The 27,809-nt window shown below is 43.3% G+C and overlaps 1 long non-coding RNA gene across 1 annotated transcript; it reads left to right on the top strand.

Moving 5' to 3' along the window:
* The first annotated feature begins 22,494 nt into the window (after window positions 1-22,494).
* Window positions 22,495-24,457, top strand: LOC115893662. Its single transcript, XR_004053725.1, has 3 exons — window positions 22,495-22,547; window positions 22,889-23,151; window positions 23,747-24,457. It is a non-coding gene; the product is annotated as an uncharacterized LOC115893662 (long non-coding RNA).
* The last annotated feature ends 3,352 nt before the right edge of the window (window positions 24,458-27,809 follow it).

Genomic DNA, 27,809 nt, shown 5'->3' with positions numbered 1-27,809 from the left:
TCCCAGAACTTATGATATTATACATAACTAAAAGTTATCTTTTGGCTAACACCTCTCCATTCCACTTCCAATCCCTGGCAAACACCATTTTACTTTCTGCTTCTATGAGTTTAACATTTGCAAACTCCACATATAAATGAAACCACACAATATTTGTCTTTCTGTGTCTGGCTTATTTTACTTAGCGTAATGTCTTCCAAGTTCATCCATGTTGCAAATGAGATAGGATTTCTTTCTCTTTTTTATGGTTGAATAATATTCCATTGTATATATGAACCACAATTTGTTATCTGTTCATCTATTGGTGGACACTTGGTTGTTTCCACATCTTGGCCATTGGAAATAGTGCTGCAATGAACACAAGGGAGCAGACATCTCCTCACGATGTTGGTTTGATTTCGTTTTGATATGTACCCAGAAGTGGGATTGCTGGATTGCGTGGTGGTTTCATTTGGTACTGTCATACAAATGGTAATTCCATTTTAATTTTTTGAGGAACCTCCATACTGGTTTCCATAATGGCTGCAGCTGTCTATATTCCCACCAAGTGTGCAAAGGTTCCCTTTTATAGCCCTTCTAACAGGAGGGAGGTATATCTCTTTGTGATTTTGATTTGCATTTCTCTGATGATTCATGATGTTGAGCACTTTTGCATACACCTGTTGGCCATTTGTATGTCTTGTATGGAAAAAGTCTATTCAGGTTCTTTGTTCATTTGCTACAACGTTAACTATTTCTCTGTAAGCCTTTAGTCTCAGCATATGAAGCGTGATGATGTTCAGTGTGTTCTCTTCCTTCCCAAACTTCATAGCGTTCTGAATAATACACCTTTATTCTATTTGAAAATGTTTGGAAATTTGCCAATCAGAAAGACAGAAGAGTGTCATAAAACAAAGGATTGAGAACATTTTAAAAGTTCTCACTTCCTTAAAGAACTTTATCTCTGCTAAATACCAAATGTGCATGGCGATTCACATGCACAGCTCTTGGCGCAGTCTCCTTAACCTTTGATTCATCTTGGCGTCATTTATCATCCATGTTTAGTGAGCACGGGGATGCTCCAGGCACTCTGAGAGCTGCTGTGAAGACAGCAAGAGCCAGACAAGACCTCTACGCCCAATGCCCCTGGTGCTCTAGTGAAGGTGAAGGCAACAGACAAATAAACAAGCAAACCAACACAGTAGTCACAGGTTGTCTCAGTGCTCCGAAGGAAATCAACAGGAGCTTTGGTAGAAAATACTGTGCCAACTAGGTGGTCAAGAAGCTTACCCTGAGGAAATGAGATTTAAGTCAAGACGTGAAGAATGATGTGGTCCTGTATTAGTTTGCCAAGGCTGCCATAAGAAAGCCCCACAACTGAGTGGCCTAAATAACCCAAATTTATTGTCTTACAGTTATGGAGGCTGGAAGTCTGAGAACAAGGCATCCACAGAGTTGGTTCCTTCTCAGGGCTCTGGGGGAGACTTCCACACCTCCTGGCTTCTGGTGGTTTGCCAGCAAGCTTGGGCTTTCTTTGGCTTGTAAATGCATCACCCCGCTCTCTGTCTTGATGGTTATGTGGTGGTCTCCCTGCACAGGTGTCTGTGTCCACATTTCCTTTTTTATAAGGACACTTATATTGATCATATTGGATAAGGAGCCCACCCTACTCCCACAGGACCTCATTTTAACTAATTATATCTCCAAATACCCTATGTCCAAATAAGGCCATGTTCTGAGGTACTGGGAGTTAGGACTTCAGCATATGAATTTGCGGGAGGAGAACACAATTCGACCCTCCACAGATACCAACAGCACCCAAGCAGAGGAAAGAGTGGGGACAGAGGTGTGGGAAGCAAGAGGGTCTGGCAGGATTCTGGAAACAGACAGGAAATGACTGACTTCAGAGTTATGTGACAGAAAGAGGACAGGGATGTGGTGAATAGGTGGAAGAGACCAGAATAAGGGGTTTGCATTTTATTTTAAGAGCAATAGGAAGATTTTGAAGGGTTCTAAATAAGATCAACTTGTGGTTTTAAAAATTGACACTATACATTTCCCAATTGTCTCTCCAACATCAATGAAATGCAAGGATTTCTTCAGTTGTGATTTTTTTTTTTTTTTTTTTTTTTTTTGAGACGGAGTCTCGCTCTGTCACCCAGGCTGGAGTGCAGTGGCCTGATCTCAGCTCACTGCAAGCTCCGCCTCCCGGGTTTACGCCATTCTCCTGCCTCAGCCTCCCGAGTAGCTGGGACTACAGGCGCCGCCACCTCGCCCGGCTAGTTTTTTTGTATTTTTTAGTAGAGACGGGGTTTCACCGTGTTCGCCAGGATGGTCTCGATCTCCTGACCTCGTGATCCACCCGTCTCGGCCTCCCACAGTGCTGGGATGACAGGCTGGAGCCACCGCGCCCGGCCTCAGTTGTGATTTTTTAAAAGTTTTTTAGAGTTGGAGTCTTTCCCTGTCACCCAGGCTGGAGTGCGATGGCACAATCACAGCTCACTGCAGCCTTGAACTCCTGGGTTCAAGCAATCCTCCTGCCTCAACCACCTGAGTAGCTGGAACCACAGGTGCACACCACCAGGACTCAATAATTTTTGTAGAGACAGGGTCTCATTATGTTGTCCAGGCTGGTTTCAGACTTCTGGCCTTAAATGATCCTCCTGCATCAGCCTCCCAAGATGTTGGGATTACAGGTATGAGCCACTGCACCTGACAAATCATTGATTTCTTAGAGGAATTTCCAACTGTTCTTTATTGCCCTCTCAGTCTATTGCATGACACATTTATAACACTCTAAAATAATTCAGTCTTTTTAATTCTGTTTTTGAATTCCTAACTCAAAATATTTATTCCCCTTTAACTTTCTCTCCAATTTCCGTTTCCACAAATAAATAAAGTTAATGTTATTTTACGAAACACACCCACACAAATACACAACAACTTTTAAAAGAAAAAAAAAGCTAGGCCAGGTGTGTGTGGTGGTTCGCGTGTATAATCCTAGCACTTGGGAGGCCAAGGCAAGAGGATTGCTTGAGCCCAGGAGTTCGAGACCAGCCTGAGCAACAAAAACAGACCCTGTCTTTTTTTTTTTTTTTTTTTTTTTGAGATGGAGTCTCACTGTGTTGCCCAGGCTGGAGTGCAGTGGCCAAATCTCAGCTCACTGCAAGCTCCGCCTCCCGGGTTTACGCCATTCTCCTGCCTCAGCCTCCCGAGTAGCTGGGACTACAGGCGCCCGCCACCGTGTCAGGCTAGTTTTTTGTATTTTTTAGTAGAGACGGGGGTTTCACCGTGTTAGCCAGGATGGTCTCGATCTCCTGACCTCGTGATCCGCCCGCCTCGGCCTCCCAAAGTGCTGGGATTACAGGCTTGAGCCACCGTGCCCGGCCCGACCCTGTCTTTACACACACACAAAATACAAAAATTAGCTGGGCATGGTGGCTCAAGCCTGTGGTCTCAGCTACTTGGAGGCTTAGATGGGAGGATTTATTGAGCCCAGGCTGCAGTGAGCCTTGACCATGTCCCCGAAATGCCAGGGGTTCAGTCTAGGTCCCGCTACTCACCTCACAGAAAGCTAATCACTAGACAACAATTATTGCCAAGGAAGAAGGCTTTCATGGGGTGTTGCAGCCGAGGAGATGAGAGATCAGTCTTAAATCCATCTCCCTGACCACTAAAATCAGGGGTTTATGTGGCAGGGAAGAAGTATAATAATGTGTAAGAAAGCAGAAACTAGGGAGGAGCAAGGAAGCAATCATGATGAATGAGGGCCTGGCATCTCATTGTCTGGATATGATTATCTGGTAAGTTTCAGTTCTTAGGTACTTTTTGCCAGAACTGGAGGTCCTTTCCTGAGGAAGAAGCTTAGGTAAAACAAATGTAAATTTCAAGCTTTAAGACCAAAAGGATCAATGTATATGGTTTTCCAAGAAAAAAAAAAACTGTCTATGGGACTCTTGGGTCAGTTTCAGTGGTGTCACAGTACTCTAGCCTGGGCAAGATCTTGTGTCAAAAAAAAAAGAAGAAGAAGTATATTCAACTGTGGATTTCAGGCACATACTATTTTCCTCATTCCATCTTGAATGAACAGTAATAATTTTCAGAGATTGTGTCACCACAAAACCAACATTCATTTCAAACTTTTCAAATGTATTCACTTTTTTGATTTCTAAAAAATTTTCAGATATTTCCATCAGAAACTCCTTGTGTGATAAATGATTTATGCAAAACTGAATTTTTGTTGGCAAAACAATCAGCATAAGTAAAATTTGAATGTGCTGTAATTTGAAAGAAAATACTGGTTTCAACAACCCATCATGTATTTTCTCAACCTGAAACTGTGGATCCTGTAGGCACCGCTCCTTTCCAAACAAAGGTCTGCTTTTTTCTGTCTTACATATTGAAATTCTGGGTAGACTGTCATTTAGGAAAAAGATAATGTTGCTTTAAAAAAATAGGAAAAAAATCAAAATCATTAATATCAACTATTAGTTTGACTTCATTTCAAATAATTAGAGAGAAGAAAGAAAAGACAGCCAAACATGACTGAAATGCTGTAAGACTGAAGGAGAGAAGAAACAGTACTGCAAACAGCAGAAGTCTTGGCCAGTATCACCTTAGTTAGCAAGTTCGTGTTGGGCAGCCAGGCAGAGGCAGTCACTTGTGAGATACCCACATTACAGGGCCATCATCGTCAAATTATGCTCAAAATGCCTCCAGTTTTCTTTAGTTTTATTTCCTAGCTTGATAAGATCTTTTGGTCTTTCCGATGATGTAGAATGTGTCATGCATGGGTGCTACTACCAGGGCAGGCTTCACAGTTGGTAAAGGATTTACCAAGATAGTTGTAGGAAACAAAAATAAAAGGCAGATTTGTTAGAGAAAGTGTGAAAATATGTTGCAAGGTTGCAACAGGCAGCACAGCAGAGAAGGGGCTGTCTGCAAAGAAACGGGCTGGAGGGAAATCTAATAGGGTCGTGCTGGAGGGGCTACGTGCAAAACAGAGGTCGTTGTGCCCACAGATGTTTGTGATTAGCCATCTCTCACAACTGTTCATTGTTCTTCCCCACTTGGGGCCCTCCCCGACATGAGGCCCCCCCCCCCACCACCACGGGCCCCTTCCTCATTGTTGCTTACTTATCCAGACTCCACAGAACCAACAGCATTATGGCCACTTGTTTCACAATGTGTGCAGTGGATGTCACACTGTTAAGACAGTTTCTGATAAACCTTTTTTGCTGATGGAGAAATTAGAGGAACGTTATCCCTCATTCTATCATCTGTCACAATGCTTAGAAATATCTTACCATATCTTACCAAAGAAATATCTTAGAAATATCTTACCACATAGATACATTTTCATTTGTTGATTCTTTTGCTGATTATGAGCTTAAGCATGTTAGTTGAAAATATTTCTGCTATACATTGAGAGTAAAAGGAAAAGAGTATGACCACCGTAAAGATGGGCACATACATGAAACCACAGGGAAGTACATCAAAACATTAACAGTGGGTGTCTCTGAGTAATGGGCTATGGGTGATTCTTGTTCCTATTGAAAAGTTAACATTTTTGAGAATAGATTTGACTTAACTGTTAAGACAAAATGCTGGCCGAGCGCAGTAGCTCATGCCTGCAGTCTCAGCACTTTGAGAAGCCAAGGAGGGCAGATCACGAGGTCAGGAGTTTGAGACCAGCCTGGCCAACAGTGAAACCCCATCTCTACTTAAAAATACAAAAATACAAAAAATTAGCTGGGCATAGTGGTGGGTGTCTGTAATCCCAGCTGCTTGGGAGGCTGAGGCAGGAGTATCACTTGAACCTGGGAGGCGAAGGTTGCGGTGAGCCGAGATTGTACCACCGCACTGCAGCCTTGGCAACAGTGCAAGACTCGGTCTCAAAAAAAAAAAAATTACATAATTTTATAGGTGATTTCAGAACCTATTTCCTGATATGCTTACGATTTTTTATATTATCTGGCTGTAATGCTTACATGGTTTTTCTACCGTGCTTCAAACCAGAAAGCACTGATTGACACGTCTTTTAAGAATGTTTAAATCTATGTGTATATTCAAGTTACATAGATGATAATTGTTTCCTACAAGTGCTGTATAGTTTCTCCCAGTCTTTCATTTCATCAAGAGACTTCCTTTTTAGAAGTATTTGTTTTTATCTTAGCAGTTCAAATATTGACTCTCTGAAGGAACTTATGATAACATATAAGAACAAACTTTCTGGGATTCAGTGCTCCCAAAGTATAAAAATAATGTATCAATCAATGTGTGACCAGCTCAGTAGCTATTAATAAATGATCTATCCCATACTCATCATCAATATCTAAATCATATTTTGTTTTGATGAATATCATGTTTTAAATATGCTTAAGAATTCCAAGAAATCTGTAACAACTAAAGTGTCTTTTCTAACTGTAAATTTCATTTCACTTACATTAAATTTCAATTACTGTATTCTTAGCAATCAAATTCAAATTCTTAAATCTCAGAAATGAATGAGGACTCAAAAATATCAGACATCTGTGTTACATTTGCTCTTTGGCTTTCTTTCTGGCATTTTCATGTTTACTTATCATATTGTCTATTTCACTTGCTCAATGTCCATACCCAATCAGATCAGCAGAAGAGGAAAAACAAGAACATCTTGTTTGAGGGCAGTGAGGGAAAGGACTTTCCCCTTCTCTGTTTCTCACACACACGCAGACACACACACAGACACACACGAGACACACACACACACATACACACACACACAGAGTAGAGTTGGGCTCCTCTGCCCAGATCCTCATTTGGAATTCGGAACATTTTTTCCCACAGAAATAATAAGAAACTATAATATTATAAGTACATAGTTCAGCTTCATTATGGGTTAAAAGAAGGGTTTGTGGGCTGGCATGAGAATATACCAGTTTATAACATTGTATACTTGGGAAAATTTCATTCTGAAGTCTAAACTGCTATTTTTTTAGAAGAAACTGTTGGAGCACCCTGGGATGTGTGGGCCTGGGACTGTTTGCCTTTGGCAAGACTATGCTCAGAGCTTTGAAGGAGCCAAGGAAGAAAGGCCTGGTTTCTGATCTTAAGGTGTTTGCAGTGTGCATTGGGAAACATACACAGCAATGGAAGATCATTACTGCAAGAGAGAAGTGGCATGGAGCCTCATTCCCAGGTAACATTTTAATGCATTCTTCTATGTATTCATTCCAAATCATTGACTTTATAGTATTACATAGTATAGTGTTTCCCAGCTTCATAGTATAATTATCTTTCTTTTACTCTCTTTTTCATTAATATATTTTAAATTTTTCTAAAATAAATAATACATAATTATAGTAGAACATTAGAGCACTACAGACTTATTTGTAGTGATAAAATCACTGGAAAAAACTTGAATGTCTGTTTGTAACTAAATAATTGAATTAACTGTGGTTGATCCATTCTCTGGAATGTTATGCACCAACAAAAATGAACAAATTGAGACTATCTGTTGACTGGGTGCGGTGGCTCACACCTGTAATCCCAGCACTTTGGGAGGCCAAGGTGGGTGGATGGCTTGAGCTCAGGAGTTTGAGACCAGCCTGGGCAACATAGTGAAATCCCATCTCTACAAAAATAAAAAATAAAATAAATAAATAAAATTAGCTGTATTGGTGATGTGCACCTGTAGCCCCAACTACTCAGGAGGCTGAGTTGGGAGGATCACTTGAACCCAGGAAGCAGAGGTTACAGTAAGCCAAGAATGCACCATTGCCCTTTGGCTTATGCGACAGAGTGAGATTCTGTCTCAAAAAAGAAAAAAAAAAAAAAATCTGTTGATCTAGAAAGAGGACAGGATGTATTGTAAAGAATGAAAGTCAATATGCGAATAAATGTTCATACTATAATCTCCTTTTCGCAAAAGCAACAGTGACACCCTCCAAAAAGTTAGAATTAAGAAAAGATAAAAAGGTGGACATGCCAAGCTATTAATATTGGTTACCTTGACGATAGGTCAGTTATTCTTTTTATATTGAAAAAAGTGAAATTTTTAAAACAAAATGAAAATGTGAAAATGAAAAAATTAAAGAGAAAATAAAATCACTAGTTTCTGATTTCTGTTTTATTAGGTGTTGTGTGTGTGTGTGTGTGTGTGTATTTGTGTGTGTGACCTGCCCTGGGTAATTAATTATAAATATTTTTTTACTGCCAACTATGTTTATATCACTCCAAGGGCCTTCTGGCAGAAGTTCCTTTTTTTGTTTGCTTTTTCGAGACAAAGCCTGACTCTGTTGCTCAGGCTAGAGTTCAGTGGCGCAGTCTGAGGTCAGTGCAGCCTCGACTTCCCAGGCTGAAGTGATCCTCCCACTTCAGCCTCCTGAGCAGCTGGAACCACAGGCGTGTGCCACCACATCTGGCTAATTTTTTGTATTTTTCGTAGAGACAGAGTTTCACCGTGTTGCCCAGGCTGGTCTCAAACTCCTGAGCTCAAGTCATCACCTACCTCGGCCTCCCAAAGTGCTGGGATTACAGGTGTGAGCCACCATGCCTGGCTGCAGGAGTCCTTTTACCCAAAGCCATCCAATAGACCCACACGGAGACTTTTAACCAGCAATCATCTCAGTTCTCTCTGAGGCTGCTGGCTCTCCCTGTGACAGTGGCCCATCTTAGCCCTTCCTGTGTATATCGGCTGTCTAAAGGATGAGAGTTTCCTAAAGTGTAGAACTGTGAGGAGTGAAGGGACATTCCTCTTATGCTGGCCTGAATCCTGCATCTGCTCTGGAAGTCCTTTGCCTTATACCATGGAGTTTGCCTAAATCACCTTAAGAGAACCGACCTGGCAGCTTCCAGGCCGGCTGGATGCATCCCCAGGAAGGAAGCTGCTGGTGGGGCCGGGTGCACTGAGTGTGCATGGAGAACAAAGTGCTGTGTACATTTCTGCTCAACACTACTCTAAGCCCACAGCGCCAGTTCAGAGGCTTCGGGAAGAGCAGGTGTCTTCATCCAGTTTCCACTGTACCTCTTCTGAGGTACAGGAGATAGAGGTCCCTCATTTCAAGGTGACACTGGCATCAGTCAAGCACAGAGCTAACCAACTGCCAATCTTAAACAAGGAAGCCAGTGAGGACACCCAAGGAAAGGTGCAGAAAGCTTCCCCCAAGGAGTGGGATTTGAGGTCTACCTTACAAAACAGGTTGAAAATAAAGAGCAGAGTAATTGAAAATAGATTTATGTGTGTATATGTATCTGTTGCTAATATCCAGCCTTAAAAAGCCTTGACATAGCCTTCAGACTTAAACATCTCACTCCACCGAGAGCACCAATCTGACAAATGCATTCAGTCCTCTAGTCCAATCCAGCTCAGTTTTCAAGCCAAGGGGATTTTGCTGAATTATATATTCAAGATATCAGTAGAGTTATGAAAGAAGGGTTGTTTCCCAGTTAAATTAGGGATAGTAGGAGGAATCCTACATCCAACATGTGGAAGAAATACGTGCATTTAATCAGTTCTCTAAGGCAGCTCTTCGGCCTCTGAAAACGTAGATGGAAACTATCTCCTTGTGATACTTTAACAGATTCCTTAGGAATGACAGAGAAAAACTGAAAAGTTACAGTTACCAGATTAGTGCCCGCAGACATGAATTCCTTGGCCCCTCTTACAGCATTCATCAGTGGATGGGCTGATGTAATGAAAGGCTCACTTATTCATGCTCACACACAGGATGTACAGAAGAGTAGCTTCAAGTTATTTGTTAACCCAGTGTTTCACTCACGAGTTAATTTAATTACATGTCTATGTCTATTCTATAACACCAAACATCTGGTGAAAACTAACAAAGACAATATCTAATATCCAGATGCTTACCTTGTGGTCACACAGGCAGAACACCTGTGCACTAACGTAGTATTCTACCCAGATGCTTGGTGGTATGTATCCATAGCCCTTTTTCTGTAGAATTCATCTCTTCCAGTTAGCCAATGTAAAGCCCAAATTAGATTAAAAGTTTGTTTATCTCTTAACTTTAGGCTTTAAACTTTAAAAACCAAAGGCACTATAGAAATCCATGACATGGTAAGCCATGTTTTCTGCTATAAAAATGTAAGAGACCTGGTTTCAGAATGGCAGAGTAAAGACATACTCACTGGCTGCCTTCTCTCAAAAATAACTCAGAAACAGCAAGGAGAACAAGTCACAGAAACACACCCCATCCTTAGGAAACCAAGAAATATCTATAAACATGAAATGCGAAGACAGAATTTTGGAAGAAAGTTAAATATTTAAGGTCATGGATATCCCAGTTACCCTGATTTGATCTTTACACAATGTATATGAATGCAACAAATTATCACATGTACTCCCCAAAATATGTACATCTATTATGTGTCAATGAGAAAAAAGAAATTTGGGAAAAGGAATGACAAATGATTTAGCAGAGAGAAAGAAAGTCAAACCTTATTCCCCACAAAGGGAGTTGAAGGGCTTTCTATGGGAAGTGAGTTAATTTTCCATATAGAACCTTCAAAGGCAAAAGGCACAGGAATAGGGGAAACTAAACAGAAGGACAGCAGGATTAAACCAAAGCCTAATAAGGAACAGTTAGATCACTCCAATTCTCAGCCTCCATCCAGTTCTCAAGTGGCTGGTTGACTCCTCTCCCTGCAGATACTGAAGAGGACAGAAATGGAGTTCTTTCTAGGCAAAAGAATTGAGGAACAGTCAGCTTAGTAAATAGTGAGATATCTCCATCCCCCTCCCACTGCTCAGACCCAGAAAAGCCACCAGAGTAAAATCCTCAGAAAAGAAATTGCAGGATGCGATCCCAGAGAAAATACGTGCAAACTCATGATATTTGGAGACCCTCAATTTTCCTCAGTGGAGTTGGTCCCTCAATTTTCCTCAGCGAAGGCCACCAGTGTCATAAGCCCAGCACATGTACACAGAGCTTTCTGGTCAGCCTTTTTGATGTGTTATTATTATTATTATTGAGACAGAGTCTTACTCTGTCACCCAGGCTAGAGTGCAGTGGCACGACCACAGCTCACTGCAGCCCCAACCTCCTGGGCTCCAGCAATTGTCCCACCTCAGCCTCCCAAATTGCTGGGTTTACAGGCGTGAGCCACTGCACTGGCCCTTGGTGCCTTACTTTTAAAAAGTGAACCCCCGCTGGGTGAAGAGACACTCAAGGAAAAACTGTTACATGACCAAGATGAAAAACAGAATAGAAGAACCAGAAAAAAGATGACACAAGGAAAAAGACTACAAAAAAACTTTAATTAATATCATTAGTGATGTGAAAGAACATATTGCATCTGTGAAATAAGAGCAAATGAATATAAAAATGAATAGAGAACAAAGAAAAGCTCTTAGAAATAAAAATATGATAGAAATTTAAAATTCAGTAGAATAATTGGAAGATGATATGGTTTGGCTCTGTGTCCCCACCCATACCTCATCTCAAATTTTAACCCCTACATGTCGAGGGAGGGACCTGGTGGGAGGTGATTAGATCATGGGGGTGGTTTCCCACATGCTGTTCTCATGATAGTGATGGAGTTCTCACGAGACCTGATGGTTTGAAAGGGTGGGGTGGCACTTCTCCCTTTGTTCTCTCTCTCTCCTGCTGCCATGTAAGGCCTGCCTTGCTTCCCCATCACCTTCCGCCATAATTATAAGTTTCCTGAGGCCTCCCCAGCCATGCATAACTGTGAGTCAAATAAAATTCTTTCATTTTTAAATTACCCAGTTTCAGGTAGTTATTTATGGCATTGTGAAGACTGACTCATACAGAAGGTAAGGTCAAGTAAATCTCATATAAGATATAAGGAAATAATAAAGAAAAGGGCGGTATCCAAAACAAATGAAAGAAGCAAGGAAAATGGAGGTTCAATCCAAGGGATCCAATATCCAATGGAAATTCCAGAAAATGAAAATTTAGATGACAGTAGACAGGAAGTTAGCAAAGACATAATATAAGAATGTTTCCTAAAAAATTTCCAAGAGCATGATTTGCCAAATTTAAAAGACTTCCCAATGTATAGCACAACATTTGAATGAAGATCAGATGTGGAGATTAAGACCATCATTACAATTAAGAACTAAAAGGACCGTTGGCCATGAGAGAGTAAACGCACTGGACTTGAAATCCTGAAGAAACCAAGTAGAAAACTGGACAAAACATATAAAGCAACTGTTTTCAGGCATTAAGTAATAGGCAGCACAAGACTATGATCCTTGAGAAGAAAGAAAGAAACGAAGTAAGCCCTATGATCATCTATGACAGGGGCAGTTTTCGTACTGCAGTTGCAATGATGGAGGACTCAAAGAGAGCCAGGAAAGGGAGTTGAGAAAACAAACATCAGCGATCAGTTAGGCTGAGGCAGCTGGAAGTTGTGAAGCAGAGTTCTGGAAGAGAAGTGATTATACAGAGTATGTCTACTTGAGCGTTTGCTGAGTAGTGGACCATGTATGTGGACAACAATATTCCACTCTGCTGGACAAAGAATGACTAAAACATGCTAAACTAAATATTCCCAGAGCTCGCGTGGGCCTTAGAATTGATCGAACTTCTGAGAGCCAGAATGGAGAGGCCTTACTGATTATCAAAGGTATTCATGTCTCTCTGGTATGGCTGAACAATCGGACTGAAAGGTATTTTAGCCTTGCCTGAGCAAAGCTAAAATCAGGTCTCAAGGGATGACTGATCTGCAAGTATAACTGCCTGCCTAAACAAAACCAAAATATTGTTAAAGTAAGACAGAAAACAAGTAAACAAAAATCCAGACACACAACAATGTAAAATTCACAATGTCTAAAATCCAATTTAAAAAATTACCAAACGTGTCAAAAAGTAAGAAAATATAACCCACAATCGAGAGAAAAAATCAATCAATAAGGACAATCAGATAAAAGCCAGAGATGATAGAACTAGCAGGTAAGAATATTTTTAAAGAGCTTTTATAATTGTGAATGCATATCTCAAGGAAAATCTGAAGCTAATGAGAAAATAAATGGAAGATATTCAAAAAAGAACCAAATGAAATTTCTAAGATAAAAGTACACCATCTGGGCCGGGCGCAGCGGCTCACGCCTGTAATCCCAGCACTTTGGGAGGCCAAGGTCACGAGGTCAGGATTACGAGGTCAGGAGTTTGAGACCAGCCTGACCAACATAGTGAAACCCCATCTCTACTAAAATATATATATATATATATATATAGAAAAATTAGCCAGGTGTGGTGGCAGGTGCCTGTAGTCCCAGCTACTCAGGAGGCTGAGGCAGGAGAATGGCGTGAACCCGGGAGGCAGAACTTGCAGTGAGCCAAGATCGCGCCACTGCACTCCAGCCTGGGCGACAAAGCAAGACTCTGTCTCAAAAAAAAAAAAAAAAGTACACCATCTGAAATGAAAATTTCACTTAGTAGAGCCAGTGCTCAGATGTTGGTTTCTAAAACGATTCTCCAACAAAAGAACCAGGCCTCCTTGGAGAAATGACTGATTTTAGGAGTGGGGCAGAAATATACAAGATGAGCCTGGAGCATCTTATAGTGCCAGAAGTTTAAAAGTGCTATTAAAAAACGGTAGTATGTAAGAAAGTGCTAAAAAGTAAAATGTCAAAGGAACACAGTAGCAAACTGAGGCAAGTCAATGCTGTAAAATTTTGAGCATTAAAATAAATAAAGTACAGTCATCCCTCAGTATCCAAGGGCAATTAGTTCGAGGACCCCATGGATGATGAAATTCACAGATACTCAACTCCCTTACATAAAACAGAGCAGTATTTGTATATAACCTATGCGCATCCTCCTGTATACAGTAAATCATCTCTAGATTACTTATAGTACCTAATGCAATGTAAATTATATGTAAAAGTTGTTATACTGTATTTTTATTTGTATTATTTTATTGTTGTTTTTATTTTTATCTTTTTAAAAAATATGTTCAATCTGCAAAAATCACAAGCATTCTTATAGACAAGCAGAGAGCCAAATCATGACTGAACTGCCATTCACAATTGCTACAAAAAGAGGAAAATACCTAGGAATACTGCTAACAAGGCAAGTGAAGGACCTCTTCAAGGAGAATTACAAACCACTGCTGAAGGAAATCAGAGAGGACACAAACAAATGGAAAAACATTCCATGGTCATGGATAGGAAGAATCAATATTGTGAAAATGGCCATACTGCCCAAAGTAATTTACAGATTCAGTGCTATCTCCATTAAACTACCACTGACATTCTTCACAGAATTAGAAGAAAAAAAAAAAACTACCTTAAAATTCATATGAAACAAAAAAACAGCTTGTATAGCCAAGACAATTCTAAGCAAAAAGAACAAAGCTGGAGGCATCACACTGCCTGACTTCAAACCATGCTACAAGGCTACAGTAACCAAAACAGCATGGTACTGGTACAAAAACAAGACACATAGACCGATGGAACAGAATGGAGATCTCAGAACTAAGACTGCATATCTACAACCATCTGATCTTCGACAAACCTGACAAAAACAAGCAATGGGGAAAGGATTCCCTATTTAATAAATGGTGCTGGGAAAACTGGCTAGCCATATGCAGAAAATTGAAACTGGGTTGGGGTGACATGGTTTGGATCTGTGTTCCCACCCAAATCTCATTTTGAGTTGTGATACCCAATGTTGGAGGTGGGGCTTGGTAGGAGATGATTGGATCATGGGGGTGGCTTCTCCTGGCTTAACACATCCCCTTGGTGTTGTCCTGGCAATAGTGGGTGAGTGAGTTATTGTGAGATGTGGTCATTTAAAAATGTGTAGAACCTTTCCCCTCTTTCTCTTCCTCCTGCTCCGGCCATGTAAGATGTGCTGCCTGCTTCCCCTTTGCCTTCCACCATGATTGAAAGTTTCCTGAGACCTCCCTAGAAGCCAAGCAGATGCCAGATTCATGCTTCTTGTACAGCTTACAGAACCGTAAGCCAATTCAACCTCTCTTCTTCATAAATTACCCAGTCTCTGGCATTTCTTTATAGCAATGCAAGAATGGACCAATACAAGGAGTATACAGTAACTCTGTATATCTTCACAATTTTTCTATAAATCTATGACTATTCTAAAATAAAACTTCATTCTTAACAATTCACAGGTAAGATTAGCAGAAAATTAGACAGAAAAGACACAGGGACAGAAACTCATAGTAATCTAATGTGTCCAAAATAAAGCACAAAACTTTCTTTAAAAGACTGAAAGAAAAAATGCACAGAGACTGAGTGATTCTCGGGATAACGCAAAGCTGTCTGAAAAAAACATATAACTGAAGTCTCAGAATGAGAAACGGAGGCCAGAGAAAAATATTTGAAGAAATAATGAACAAAATTTTTCCAAGTCTGATGAAAGTATTAAGATCACAGATCCCAGAAGCTCAACAAACCCTAAGCAAGGTAATCAGACAAATAAAAAACACAATAAGGCATATCATAATTAAATTTCTGAAAACTCATGATAAAGAGAAAAATTTTTAAAGCAGCCAGAGAAGAGAACATATTATATACAAGGAACAAAAATAAAGTTAACAGCAAACTTATCAGAATCTTGCAAGCCAAGACAATGGGATGATACTAGTTCATAATGAGATTGAGGAATTCAATTTTAAAAGCCCTGGACATACAACTTAGAACTTAATCAAAGAGGTAAGATGTGCATACTGGAAACAATTAGGAAATGATTCCAGCGCAATGCGTCAACCTGCATCTTATATGTAGACGAATTACGCTGCTGATTTCCTAAAGTAACCTTTTGTCCAAGACAAAGTCTATAGTTGTAGCAGGTTGAATGGTGACCCCCGCAAAATATATGTCCATGTCCAAACACCCAAAACCTGTGAATGCAATCCTCTAAGGGAAAAAAAAAAAAAAAAAAAAAAAGAGTCTTTGCAGATATAATTCAATTAAGGATGTTAAGATGAGAAGATCATCCTGGATAACCTGGGTGAGGGCCCTAAATCTAAGGACAAGTGTCCTTATAAGAGATAGAGGAGAAGATGCATACCCAGAGGAAAAGTCCATGCAAAGACAGAGGCCGGGAGTGGAGTGATGCAGCCACAAGCCAAGGAACTGCAAGAGCCACCAGAAGCTGGAAGAGGCAAGGAAGGATTCTCCCTGGAAACTTTGCAAGGATTAGGGCCTTACTGGCACCCTGATTTCAGATTTCTGGTCTCCAGAACGGTGAAAGAATAAATTCCTGTTTCTGTTTTGTTTTTTAAACCACCAGATTTGTGATAATCTTTTACAGCAGCCCTAGAAAACAAATACAATCAGTCATTCACCCTGAATCTCCCTGAATCTGTGACCCCATAAGAAATTCAGTAAGTTAGATCAGGTTTGAAGCCAAGAATAAAGGTCGTATTTATGCTTTTGCTGTGTACTTAACATTGATAACTAATGATTAAATGCTTTTATCTTTGTAAGTACACAAAATGAAGTAGGTATAGAACTTATAAAGGGGTAGGCTGGGCACAGTGGCTCACGCCTGTAATCCCAGCACTTTGGGAGGCCAAGGTGGGCTGATCATGAGGTCAGGAGATCAAGACCCTCTTGGCTAACATGGTGAAACCCGGTCTCTACTAAAAAAAAAAAAAAAATGCAAAAAATTAGCCAGGCATGGTGGCGGGTGCCTGTAGTCCCAGCTACTCGGGAGGCTGAGGCAGGAGAATGGCGTGAACCCAGGAGGCAGAGCTTGCAGTGAGCCAAGATCGCACCACTGAACTCCAGCCTGGGAGACAGAGCGAGACTCTGTCTCAAAAAAAAAAAAAAAGGAACCTATAAAAGGGTAAAGAATTCGCAGCACAAGTCCCAGAGTCTGATGAGCGAGCAGGCCAGGCCTCTCTGCAGGGTGTTCACTCTACTCGGACTTAGGACATGTCAGTTTCCCCTCTTGACCTCCATATTCAGATCTAGGCATAAGAGGAAGTGGGTAAAGTCCCCTCTAGCTTTAACACCCCTGCAATACAGAAAGAACTTGGAAACCAGAACCAGAAGCTGAGGCATGGTGAATGGAGCACTCTCCCTGGCATGATGGAGGGACCTGCAGGTCCAGCTATTAGGGTGGCATCTCACCATTTCAGTGCCTCTGCAGAACTGGCTCCTAGCTTCCAAACCAGACTCAAAACTGATCTTTAGTGTTGGTGGGTTTGTGTTTGTTGTTGTTGTCGTTGTTTTGATTTTTTTTTTTTTTTTTTTTTTTTTTTGACTGTTACTGACACAACAGCTTCTGGCTGGAAATCCTTCACAGAGAGTATGGGGGCTTCTTTGGTCAAACTGGCCGGGTGCAGGTTCCATCTGCTTGGCAGCCTCTGTGTGGGCCACAGCGCGTCCAAAGCATCCTGCTCTTCTACAGAGGTTTCTTCAGACATTGCAGTGTGTCTGGCCATGTCATTTGTCACTGGTGTGAAAACAACCACCTAGAGCCTGCAGCTGCTGGCTGAGGGTCTGCAGCGGAATCCTGCTCCTCGCAGGCACAGCTACAAGGCGCCCCTGCACTCCGGCCCTGCTCCTTCCAAGAAGACAGGTACAGGGATGGCCAGGATCCTATTTCCTCGGCCATGGCAGTCTGTGTGGGCAGCAGGCCCAAGCTCTTCCCCAGGACCTTCTTCTCGACTTCCCTTCCCCCAATTCCCACCAGGCAGCAGCGCGGCATCTCTGGCACGACTGGGGACTGGGTGCAGGGAGGGGAGGGGTGGCTGAGGGCCTGAGGCAGGTGGGCGGCCTGTGGCCCCCGAAGGATACCTGCTGTGGCTAAGACACCTCCTAGGGCTGCCCGGCTCCAGGCCTCAGCTTCTGCTGCCTCCAGGAGCCCCAGAAAATTGTTTCAAGAAGGGATGAGACAATGCTGAAGATGAAGCCCACAGCAGCAGACTATTCACATCAATTTGCAAGGAAAAAAAAATCTTGTTCCTGCCCTGATTAAAGGGGACTGACAATTAACAGCAGAAACAATAGCCAGCACTACAGACATCACGATTGGTTCAGCTTACACAATTCTGACTAAAAAATGAAGTTGAGCAAACTTTCCCCTTAATGGGTGCCAAAACTGTTGCTCCAAGATCAGCCGCAAAGAAGAACAGAGCTTTCTATGGAAACTTTAAACAAGAGGGATCAAGAATCTGAAGCATTTCTTCAAAGAATTGTAACAGGAGAGGAAACATGGCCTTACCAGTACAATCCTGAAGACAAAGCACAATCAAAGCCGTGGCTACCAAGAGGTGGAAGTGGTCCAGGCAGAGCGAAAGAGGACTGGTTAAGAGCAACGGTGACTGTTTCGGGGAATGCTCTAGGCATTTTGCTTGTTGACCTTGTGGATTTCCAAAGAACAATAACATCTGCTTATTATATTTTGAGGAAGTCAGTCAAAGCTTTAGCAGAAAATTGCTGGGAAAGCTTCACCACAGACTCCTTCTCTACCCGGACAATGCTCCTGCTCATTCTGCTCATCAAACAAGGGCATTTTTGCAAGAGTTTAAATGGGAATCATCAGGCATCCACCTTACAGTCCTGATGTGACTCCTTTGGACTTATTTTTGTTCCCTAATCTTAAAAATCATTAAAGGGGACCCATTTTTCTTCAGTTAATAGTGTTAAAAAAGACTCCATTGACATGGTTAGATTCCCGTGACCCTCAGGGGTATTTAAACTATTGGTTCTATTTCTGTAGAGAACCCTAATACCATATATCTATAGGTATGTGTGTCTGTGTACACACACACACACACACACACACACACACCATATATTTATGAGAGAGAGAGAGCAATTTATTACAGGAATTGGCCCATGCGTTTATGGAGGCCAAGAAGTCCCACCACCATGTGTAAGCTGGAGAAGCAGGCAAGCCAGTGGTATAATTCAGTTCAAGTCTGAAGGCCTGACAACCAGGAGAGCTGGTGATGTAAGTCCTGGTTCAAGTCTGAAGGTCCAAGGACCAGGAGCACTGATGTCTAAGGGCAGGAGAAGATGGATATTCTCATTCAAACAGAGAATGTTTGATCACCTTTCCTTTGGCTTTAAGTTCTATTCTGGCACTTCCTCAAAAGAATGGATGATGCCTACCCACATGGATGAGGGCAGATCTTCTTTTTTCAGCCTACAGACTCAAATGCTAACCTCTTCCTAAAATACAGTCACAGACACACCCAAAAGTAATGTTTTACCAGCTATCGGGGCATCCCTTAGCCCAGTCACTGACACCTAAAATTAACATACATATGTGTGTGTGTGTGTGTGTGTGTGTGTGTGCATGTGTGCCTGAATTCTGTCACAGAGTCATTAATAGAACTTAAACATATGTCTACTTGTTCTTAATGACATTATCTCACCAGTTTTAAGTACAACGACCCATTTTAGAGATTTGGATAAAGTCAAGTATCCTTAGCTTTTTCCAGCAAAGAAACTGAAAAAAAAAGCATGTGGCGCTAACATTCTGAGTATAAAGTATGTGCCGGGCACTCTTGGATACTTAAACACTCTCTCACCCCAAGACATCATCCCTTTTGAGGCTGAGGATGGAATTCCCAGTGTCATGCTTTATCATCTTTGCCTGGTCTGCTGGAGCAGACTCCTCATCAGTATCTCTGCTTCTACTTTTTTTTTCCCCAATAGTTCAGTCTGCTCAGAGGCACCAGAGTGTGATTCAAATATATCATGTCACTTTCCTGCCTAAAGTTCTTCACACATTCCCCACAGCAATTAGAATAAAATTCACACTCCCTTCAATGGCTTACAAACCTCTCTCTGCATATGGTCTGGCCTTTGCCTAACTTTCTAATTTCATCTGCAACTATTCTTTTCCCTGCTCACAGTGCTTAGCATAGAGGTCTCCACACGACAGCCCACAGGCAAAAGCCAGTCTACTGCCTGTTTTTGTACAGCCGCTGAACCAAGAATGATTTTTACATTTTTAAATGGCTAGAAAAAAGAAAAAAGAAAGGCAGTATTTTGTGACACATGAAAATGAGATGCAATTCAAATTCCAGTGTTGATAAATAAAGTTTTGTGGCAACATAGGGCATTGTCCAGGGTTGCTTTTAGGCTAAAGAAGCCGCTCTTATTTTTTAGAGCTCAGCTGTTGCAGCCACGGCTAAATGGCCCACAAAGCTTGAGATATTCACTAGCTGGCCCACCACGAAAGAAGTTTGCCAACTTCTGCTTTAGCCACACTGAAGACCTTTCTGTCACTGAAACTCACTCTGTGCATTCCTTCATTCCTTCAGGGCTCCCTGTTTCCTAGTCTCTATTCCTGGTATGTTCTTCTCTAGCTTTTCATGTGACTGGTTTGTTCTCATAAAGTCTGGCTTAACTTGGACAAAACCAGCAGAAGGTCATACACTATCAGGCTGTATCTCCTTCCATAATGACAAGTTTCCAAACCCTGCGTAGAGAGAGATTTGCTTTCAGACTCTCCCATTTTTATCTGGCAGTAGCGAGGGAATGAGAAGCTTTCTTGAGGCCACAATTGGTTCTGAACTCCATCAACCTAGTGATTTCTCCTGCAATTGGTGTAAATCAAGCTTGTCCAACCTCACAGCCCATGGGCTGCGAGGAGGCCCGGGACAGCTTTGTGGCCCAACACAAATTCGTAAACTTTCTCAGAACATCATGAGATTTTGTGTGTGTGTGATTGTTTTTTAGCTCATCAGCTATCGTTAGTGTGTTTTATGTGTGACCCAAGACAATTCTTCTTCTTCCCAAGGAAGAAGAAGCCAAAAGATTGGACACCCTGATGTAAACGGATGTCCTTCCCCTCTCGCACCCAGGAGACTAGGAAGCTAAAGGAAGAGACTGTTCTGTATCCCAGACTCAGGGGAACAAACAAGATGTTGCTGAAACTCTCCCCATGGTCGTTTCAGCCACATCTCCATCACTTACAGCCAGCAAGGGAGCAAGAACAGGCCAGAATTCTTAACGGAATTGTGGACATGGAACTTCCAACAGAGGATAAAGTGTGCTTTTTATTACAGGGCACTGGTCCAACAAAGAGGGCATCCATAGGCCCTCTGGATAAAAGCTACATTTATCCATGATGTGGAGAGAGGTCTTCTGAGCTAAAGTCAGTGCACATTGTCTACAGCCCGTGTAGTGTGGTGTGGTACAGACAATGTGCATGGACCTTAGCTCAGAAGACCTCTCTCCACATCAGCTGTGGGGTGCTCCAAGTCACCTACCTACTCTGAGCCTGTTTCCTCATCTGTAAAATACCAACCGGCCTAATCCTCTTAGAGACTGTTTAAGGATCTGGTGAGAAAACATTTTTACAATGCTTTTTAAACTAAGTCTTTAAGAAATACAAAATATTTTACTAGCCCTTTCTCGATGGCATGAACACAAAATTCTGCTTAAGAAGTGCCACCATGGGGCTGGGCACGGTGGCTCACGCCTGTAATCCCAGCACTTTGGGAGGCTGCAGCAGGTGGATCACCTGAGGTCAGGAGTTCCAGACTAGCCTGGCCAACATGATGAAACTCCATCTCTACCAAAAATACAAAAATTAGCTGGGTATGGTGGTGGGCACCTGTAATCCCAGCTACTCGGGAGGCTGAGGCAAGAGAATTCCCTGAACCCGGGAGGCAGAGGTTGCAGTGAGCCAAGATCGTACCACTGTGCTCTAGCCTGGGCAACAGAGCTAGACTCCATCCCAAAAAAAAAAAAAAAAAGACAAAAGAAAAGAAAAAAAGGAAATACCACCATGGACAACTTCCATGATTTTGTGAGTATCTCAAGAGTATTTAATTAAGTTGTCACGTCCTTAAATGTATTACTTTTAAATACATATAGGAGAAAAAGATATGTGTGAGGTTTGAAGGGGTGTTGCTTAGAATGCAAATACATTCTGTGAGATGTGGGGTGGGGGCCGACTGTGGAGGCAGAGATGAGGGAAATTCTGAAAAAGGAAGCTGCCAGGATAACAGATCAAGGCCAAACCAGGAGAGAAATGCGTCCAGACCTCCTGGGTAAGCATAACTCTCACACTGATATGACAGCTTTAATTTAGAAAGTGTATGTTTCCCAAAGCAATTCAGTGAATGGGGTTCACTATAGGAATTGTTTCAGGGTTACCAAGTGCAGTGAATACCAAGGGGAGTATTATGACAGAGACCACTGAGGGACTTTTTTTTTTTTTTTTTTTTTTTGAGACAGTCTCGCTCTGTCACCCAGGCTGGAGTGCAGTGGTACGGTCACGGCTCACTGCAGCCTTGACCTCCTAGGCTCAAGCAATTCTCCTGCCTCAGCCTCCCAAGGAGCTGGGACTACAGGTATGTGCCACCATGCTCAGCTAGTTTTTTATTTATTTTGTTTTTTAGAGACAGGGTCTCTCTCTGTCACCCAGGCTGGAGTGCTATGGTACAGTCATGACTTATTGCAGCCTCAAACTCTTGGGCTTAAGAAATTCTCCTGCCTCAGCCTTTGGAGTAGCTGGGACTAGAGGGGTGCATCTCCACGCCCAGCTAATTTTTCATTTCTTTTATTTTTTACAGATGGGGTCTCACTTTGTTACCCAGGCCGGTCTCAAACTCCTGGCTTCAAGCAGTCCCCCCACTTCAGCCTCCCACTGGGGTTACAGGTGTGAACCACCATGCTAAAGGTATTTTGAATTGGGATTTAGAAGAAAATGCAGTAAGTTCTGAGAGACTGAGGACGATGCTTGGCCCAAGGGCTGGTTTAAACATAAAATGTATCTCTATTAAGACCCGTGTGAGGGCCCGGAGGTGCCCTGGCCCTGGAGTCAGGAGATGTGGGTCCCAGGCAGTGCTCTGACATGCCCTAGCTGAGCAGAGCTGCTCTCTGGGAGCCAGTTTTCTGCTCGGTAAAATTAGGACAATATGCTCTATCTTTCAGGTTGGGGAGGGTGGTGCGAGGAGCAGAAATAATGCGTGGAAAAGCAATCTGCACTGTACCCTGCAGGAAAGGAAGCTGCACTTCCTGCTCTCGTGTGCCAGGCCAGTTACTGTAGAGATGTACGCTCCATTCAAACAGCGTCATCTTCCCCGGGCTGCAGAGATACCAGTGTTACAGCACCGCCGAGATAAGGAGCTGACCGCTGCTGTTGGGAGGACCTGGAGATGATTCATGACAAGAGCACTATAGGAAGAGAGAGAAACATCTGCTCCCTCGAGTGCCAGGGTGGCAGAGGCCACCGAAAATCTTCACTTGGCTGAAGACTTGCAGTGAGTCTGGGGTTTCATTCAGATAATTGAGAGAAGGCCAGCACCATGGGAACTGTTCAGAATGGGGGTCCAGGGTCAACAGAGAGAACCCGGATTGTATTCAAGAAGAAAGGGGAAACTCTGAGCTGGGATAGCTGAGCTCAGCAGGAGGTCAGAGAGGTAGGAGTAGCATGCAGCAAGTGGGCCATGAGCCAGGAGAGGCCTGCAAGGTGGGATGTGCACACCGCTGATGCTGGACACCTGCAGCCAGGGCGTGACGGGGGCACTGGCTCACTACCCAGGGTGCATGTCTTACCCCCGCCCCCATCCACCACGCCTGCCCACACCTTTCTGTGTGGGTCCTCACCCAGCCTGGCCACGCTCCAGTGGCATCTACAGCTCTGCTCTTTTCTTCACCTGCAAAGAGCAAAACAAAGAGGGTAGCAAGGTTAGGCCGGGTGAGAGGCCACTCACCCTGGCCAGCAAGTGTGGGTGAGGCAGGACATGCCAGGCCCCCGGCCATCCAGAAGTCCCCTTGGAACAGATGGAAGAGGCAGTTCCATCTAGCAACAGCCAACCCTCTTGCCCACTTACCAATCCCATTCTCTCTACGTAGCCCTCCAAAGCAACTCCCTGGGCATCTTCAAAGCCGGAGGCCTGGAAGTGAGAAGAGGCCAACATGTGCTCTAATGAGATACAGCCCCAGGTTCCACTTCATCTCCTTGAGACTCCAGCTTTTGCTTGCTCTCCCCATGTCCACCTTCCCTTCCTGACTGCCAGCGGCAGCCGGCAGATTATATTTCCACGCGGCAGCTCAATGCGCTCAGCCAATGCATCAAGGAAGCCAGTGGAGGGTTATCAATCAATAATGGCTCAAACAGTGAGCGTGTGAAAGATGAATACTGGATGTTTTCCAGGACTTTGCAGTCATTCATATGCGTATATACTTTGCAAATTTCCAAGAAGAAAATATAGCATGTGGCATGTCTCAAACTTGATTGTTCTATAGAAAGTGTTATGAGCTCAACTGTGTCTCCCTAAAACTCATATATTGAAGCTCTAACCCCCAGTGCCTTAGAATGGGACTGTGTTCGAAGATAAGGCCTTTAAAATGGGAATTAAGGTAAAAAGGGGTCATGAAAGTGGGCCCTAATCCAGTATCACTGGTGTCCTGAATGACCATGTGAACACACAGCAAGAAAGCAGCCATGTGAACCTGCAAGCTGCCGGGCGTGGTGACTCACACCTGTAATCCCAGCACTTTGGGAGGCCGAAGCAGGTGGATCATGAAGTCCAGAGTTCAAGATCAGCCTGATCAACATGGTGAAACCCCATCTCTACTAAAAATACAAAAATTAGCCAGGCATGGTGGCAGGCGCCTATAATCCCAGGTACTCAGGAGGCGGAGGCGGGAGAATTGCTTGAATCTGGGAGGTAGAGGTTGCAGTGAGCTGAGATTGTGCCACTGCACTCCAGCCTGGGTGACAGAGCAATACTTGGTCTCAAAGAAAAAGAAAAGAAAAGAAAACAGCCCCCTGCAAGCCACGGAGAGAGGATTCAGAGAAACCAAGCCTACCAATACCTTGGTCCTGAACATTCTGCCTCCAGAACCGTGAGAAATCAATTTCTGTTGTTAAAGCTCCCAGTCCATGATATTTTGTTATGGCAGCCCTAGCAAACTCATGCAGAAAACCTCTGACTATCTGCATGATCAGTTTAGGATGTGCTGAAATAGTATTATTCATCATTTCAATACTATTTTACTTATTTATTTTTAATTTTATTTTTTTGAGATAGAGTCTTGCTCTGTCACCCAGGCTGGGGTGCAATGGCGCGATCTCGGCTCTCTGCAACCTCGGCTCACTGCGCTCTCCACCTCCTGGGTTCAAGCAATTCTCCTGCCTCAGCTTCCCGAGGAACTATGATTACAGGTATGCACCACCATGCCCAGCTAATTTTTGTGGTTTTTTTAGTTTCACCATGTTGTCCGGGCTGGTCTGGAACTCCTGACCTCAGGTGACCTGCTCGCCTCAGCCTCCCAAAGTGCTAGGATTACAGGCATGAGCCACTGCACCCGGCCCAATACTATTTTATTAAAGCTTTTCTATGTGTTTATTTGTATTTATTGGTTATCTAGTATCACTGATTTCTAAGCACTAACTTTCCCCACCTTTGTGTGAGTTCTTTGCACCTGATTCACATAAATCCTTGAATGGTACCTACTCTACAAATAGACAAATGCTTCCGGTGCATTCTCGGCCTGCATTCATAATCCCTCCCTGGCCAGCCATTGCGGTGGCTTTGTACTGTGTCAATGTGCCTAAGCTGGAACTATGTATCTCAAAAAATCGGAGCAAAATTTGGAAGGCAGAAGTAAAACAGCAGTAATATTTACAGTCAAAGTCTGTGTAGGGCCCAGCACTATGGTGGCTCACACACAATGCCATGCACCCACTGGCTCAATGTACTGGTACGGGGCAGCAGCCGTGCCTGCAGTTCCTCCAGCTCCCACCAGAATTGCTGCTTCAGCTTGATGGAATCTTGGGTTTGGGAGCAGTTCCATGGTGAAGTGCACCAGCCCTCCTGCAGGCCATCTTCAGCGTCAGAGCTGGAGTGCTGGAACGGAATCTTGGGTTTGGGAGCAGTTCCATGGTGAAGCGCACCAGCCTTCCTGCAGGCCATCTTCAGCGTCAGAACTGGAGTGCTGGAGGCCTGAGAGGCTGATGTGGAAGACATCAGTTTCAGTCCATCCACAGGAGTTCCATCTCCTCCCTGCAGGTGCAGCTCACGCTTACCCTCTCCCACTTCACATCCGTTTGCCAGCCCTGCTGACTTTAGGCCCACTTCTGGACACGGAGCAGCAGGTTGCAGCTCCCACAACAATGTTTATCCTAATATCTTCAATAAATGCCTTGTTTTGCTCAAGGTGGTTTTGCTTCTCTGATCAAACTTTAATGATACAGATTTTGGAACCCTTGTAGGTGCTGCTGCAGTAAAAACCTAAAATGTGTGGCACTGGCTTTGGGGCCAGGCAGTGAATAGAAGGCAGACGGGCCTTGAGAAGTCTGTCAGTGAGGGCTTCAATAAACATGACGAAAATATTGTTGAAACCTGGTAGAGGGAAGACAGGTTTGTGTAGTGGTGGGAAGTTTAGCAACATTGAAACCCAGGATAACTTGCAAAATAGAAAATGTTTCAATGAACTACATGACAGAGTGGAGGGAATTGACAGGCACATGGGCCCCCTAACTTCTAGCTGCCACAATAAAATAAAAGAGAAAGGGCCGATCACACTTGTAATCCCAACGCTTTGGGAGGCTGAGGTGGGCAGATCATGAGGTCAGGAGTTCAAGACCAACCTGGCCAATGTGGAGAAACCCCATTTCTACTAAAAATACAAAAATTAGCAGGGCCTGGTGGCGGACGCCTGTAATCCCAGCTACTTGGGAGGCTGAGGCAGGAGAACTGCTTGAACTCGGAGCTTGCAGTGAGCCGAGATCGTGCCACTGCGCTCCAGCCTGGGCGACAGAGCAAGACTCCATCTCGAAAAAAAAAAAAAGAAATTAAAATAAAAAAGAAAAATAAATAGGCCAGGCACGATGGCTCACGCCTGTAATCCCAGCACTTTGGGAGGCCGAGGCGGGTGGATCACCAGGTCAGGAGATTGAGACCATCCTGGCTAACATGGTGAAACTCCGTCTCTACTAAAAATACAAAAAAAATTAGTCGGGCGTGGCGGCGGGCGCCTGTAGTCCCAGCTACTCGGGAGGCTGAGGCAGGAGAAGGGCATGAACCTGGGAGGCGGAGCTCGCAGCGAGCTGAGATCGCACCACCGCACTCCAGCCTGGGTGACAGAGAGAGACTCCGTCTCAAAAAAATAAATAAATAAAATAAAAAATAAGAGAGAATGAGATGAGTTAAGGAACCAATGGTGGCAGGACTTGCAAGATTTGAAAAACGAAAAGAAAGAAAAATGGTTTATCATTCCCAGCCTCTCCAAATGGCAAACACCTCAAAAATTAAGAAATGGCTTGTGGCTCTGGTTCCAGTTAAGACAGAGTGAGCCGATGCCATGGTAGCTCCCCAATGGGTTACTTCTAAGAACCCCAGAGTGGATACATAAAGCAACTTAATAGGGACTCTGCAAGGAAATAATAGCAGGTGGGTTGGAGAGGGAGAGCCAAACTCCAAGAAAAATGAGTAAGGTGGTGAGTTTCCTCTTCTTCCCCTTCAATGTTTCTTGACATAGATTCAGGGCAGCCAAACCCAGAACTGCTTAAATGGCAGGGACGGGAAACATTTCAAGAGAAATTCTCTCTTTGCAATCAATGGAATAGGAACAGGGGTCCCTCCATGGCAGAGCGAGTGGGGGAAACCTGGCTTTATTCCATCCCTGCCTGTCCTGATGTCATAAAAGAGTAAGACTTAGGGGTCTTTGGGGAGGGGATGTGTATATTTTGCATGAGGGAAGGGTGTGAGCTATTGTTGCCAGAGGACAGGCTGCTGGACTACCTGATCCAAAGATGGTGCAGGAGCACCCCTCGGCCCACATGCTGGTTTCATAATGTGATCTTGTCATCTCCCATCAAGAGGTGAAGTCTACATCCCTTCCCCTTGAAGCTGGGAGGGCTTTTGTGCCTGCTTTAACCAATAGAGGATAGGAGAAGTGACACTCTGTG

This window comes from Rhinopithecus roxellana, chromosome 2 (assembly GCF_007565055.1).
Source record: "Rhinopithecus roxellana isolate Shanxi Qingling chromosome 2, ASM756505v1, whole genome shotgun sequence".
Classification (NCBI taxonomy): domain Eukaryota; kingdom Metazoa; phylum Chordata; class Mammalia; order Primates; family Cercopithecidae; genus Rhinopithecus; species Rhinopithecus roxellana.
The sequence above is the reverse complement of the archived record's forward strand: the minus strand, read 5'-3'. Positions and strand labels throughout refer to the sequence as shown.